This window comes from Opisthorchis viverrini (genome assembly GCF_000715545.1).
Source record: "Opisthorchis viverrini unplaced genomic scaffold opera_v5_19, whole genome shotgun sequence".
In the NCBI taxonomy this organism is placed as follows: Eukaryota; Metazoa; Platyhelminthes; class Trematoda; order Opisthorchiida; family Opisthorchiidae; genus Opisthorchis; species Opisthorchis viverrini.
The window spans coordinates 1,276,616-1,279,782 of NW_008751675.1; positions in this window are offsets into that span (position 1 = coordinate 1,276,616).

The following is a 3,167-nucleotide window of genomic DNA, read 5'->3' on the forward strand; positions in this document are numbered from 1 at the left end:
GCCAGGGATGTGCTGTAGGCTAGCCCCGAGCCCTTTCTCTGGTCAGCTTCTTTCTTCTTTCCAATATGAGGCCTTATTCAAATAAACTGGGATGACAGTAAAGTATAAGTATTCTCATCTGGTGTTGTCAAAGGTGATGACCCGGTTGAATCCCCTACAGCTCTTCACTTAACCACCTAACAACCTCACCAGGCATTGTGGATACTCGGAACCAGTAAACATCGCTTTTATGGGAAAACTGTAAGTTAGTCAACTTCCGAGAGAATCCGTAATCTTATAAATGATCTCAGACCTATACGGTTTTCACCAAGATTGAGAGTCGATGATTTTACGAAATCTCAGATCATTGGTGGCTTGATTCGGGGAAGTTGGAAATAGCATTTGGCAATGTTTCTTAGATGGCGTGGATTGGTCACAATTTGTGGCCGTCGTACCTGTATTGGGTCATAATTGGTTACTGACCGGAGAGTCCGTGTTTCGAACCCAACTTTAGAACCTCCACTGCTCCCTTCTTGGTATGGGCAATCTGGCAGTAACTCAACCCTAGTGCTTCCTTTCTTTGCATGGTAGCTATGGACCGCTATGAACATCAGAACGATTATTGTATTTTGCTATTAGCTATTCTATCTGTCACGATGAGCATTAAGGTGTCTGTGACCTTCGAAAGCGACTGAGTCACCGTTTTCTGCGTTATTTCTGCCACATTTTGAGCGGGGCGAAATCATCAATTCCTTTCTCCTTCATATGCAGAGCCGTAGTTTTGGCGCTGGCGAAGTCCAGGTAGGTGGTGGAGGATCGTCCTTATCAGTATGTGCCGAAGAGTGCGTTTCACTAGCTGTGCGAGCGAAAAACTGCAGAGTAGAGATGCTACCATGGCGCAGACATCGAATTGCACGGCTAGATCAACTTCAGTCACATTTCCGAAGTGTTGCACAGCGCAGTTTTTCCTCTATAGTTGGTCGCCTTCATGTACTTTTGCGTCCGTTCACCATGAATCCATCGGTGTTATCTGCTCGTTGCTGGCTTAAAGCCTTCCTCCAAGTGCCAGATTTCGAGCAGAACGCAACAGATGTCAGTGAGGCATGTGAATGAGAAACGTCGAGCGGAGATCCACGCTGTTTTACCGGTCACTATCTCTTGAGAACCTCAAATTTACAATTTTACTTTTCATCGAGCTTGGAACGGTGTACGCCGTCCATGTAGACGAAATTGTGGGAAATGATCCCGCGTCTCGTCAAGTTGTGGGTTTTGTTTTGTGAGCTAAGCCACTCATTCAGTCCAAAAGCAAAAGAATGGGAGCGGAATGGACCGGTCATTTGCGTGCAAATACACGGGCTGTAGTATGCACGCTATGGAAGCACCAGGGGACAGTGATTCTTCGAAGGCAGGTGTTGACGACAATTTCTGTGGATCGAAAACAGAAACAAAGCTCATGAGCCAAAGCCCAGTAAGCAAGGTTGTACATCACCAATACTTACATATGAATCAATTAAAACGACAGACACCGTAACTACACGGGCAAAAGACGAACACCGAATTCGAAATCCCCTCAGACGCTGTCACGTAAGATTGAGTTATTTAAACAACGTGAACCTCATATTGGCAATGGGCAATGGATGTCCTGGTTGCCCGATGTTCTACTAAACCGCAAGGTGGATACTCGGGACCTGAACCAGAATTGAGTGGCTTAGATACTGTGTCAGGTTCTCATACAGGATGCTGTGAAACCTCGTCTGCGCGGTACGTTCGAAATCGGTTTCGCTTGCCCTCGTGCAAATTTGTGAAAGAATTTTTTCGTTGTTCAATCTGTTTACAGAATACACACAAGTAATTGTTAAATTTTATTACCCTAACAAAACATCTGAGAGACAACCCTTGATATTGCGTACACACTTCCTATTTTACATCTCGTCCTAAACATGCCATTAATTTATACCGATAGTCCTCTGCAGCCATTAATAGACCACAAGAGATGTGAGCGGACTGGCTGCCCGTCGAACGTCAAACGCGGGATGCAATGCCACACGTGCAAGGCCTGATGGCACTTCAAATGCACGGGTTTACAGGATGACCAGATAAGCCGACTAGCTAACTATCCTGACCCGTTTTTCTGCGCCAGCTGCCTCTACGTTAAGGGCGCAATGCATACCGCAGCCAAGAGGAGAGCCCCCAAAAACGGTACTCAGTCCTCACTGCAGTTTCAGAAAGACCGATGCCAGTGTTCCCCTTTGATCGGGATACTCGACGCGAAATTTAAGCGTCTTTCTAAGGCACTGGAGGATGCAGACACCAAGAATGCAGCGACTTGGACGAAAGCTGACAAGGAACATTCTCCGCTGAACGAATAACTCACGATACCCATACCCGTTCCTGTGGCTGCGAAGAACGTAATACAACTCCCTGACGCGGCTATAAAGACTACCACAGCGTCTCTAGTGGACAGGTGCCCAAGGGAAAACAGATTGATAATCCGGGGGTCGTTCTCCGGAAAAATCACGCCAGTGAAGCTGGCTCAATCAATCTTTAGCAATGTCCTCACCCAGCCTGATCAATCGCTCCACGCAAAATGGCTACGCCAGAACGAAAGCAAGCGAACTCTTGGATTTCTAGTCACTCTTCCCCATCTGACATACAGAAGATCTTGGGGTGGGCTGGCAGCATTCTGAAGGCCAACCCAATGATCAGGCGTCTATCTGAGGATCGCCCTCTAGCCGCGCGAAAGCTTGGTCACAGCAGGTCAGGTGTGGAGGCACGAAATCCGCTGGTCACCAAGCCAGCCGATCCCAAACTCATGATCAAGCCGATTGTGGTCATATTTCCTTGTGCTCCCGAAAGCTGGCCGACGAAACCAGCTGCGTCTCCGGACAGCGGTTTTTATTCGCCCACCACAGGCCTCTCGCCCACCAAAGGCAGTGATGCCCTGGAGAAAACAAACCTCACATGCAAGCAACACCCAAAGTACTTGCAGCTATCAATGCTTATCTCTGTAACAGACGACAAAGTTGCAGCCATGCGCTCTTTAACAAATCCACAGTCTCTGAACTGGACTGAGTCTGATGGGCAGGAACAAGCAGCGAAGCCAATCTGCGGCTCCACTCCGGTAAAAGCGGCCTCTCTGCTTGTAAACTTAACCGTCGCCCCGGCCCCCCACAACCAAAACCATAAAC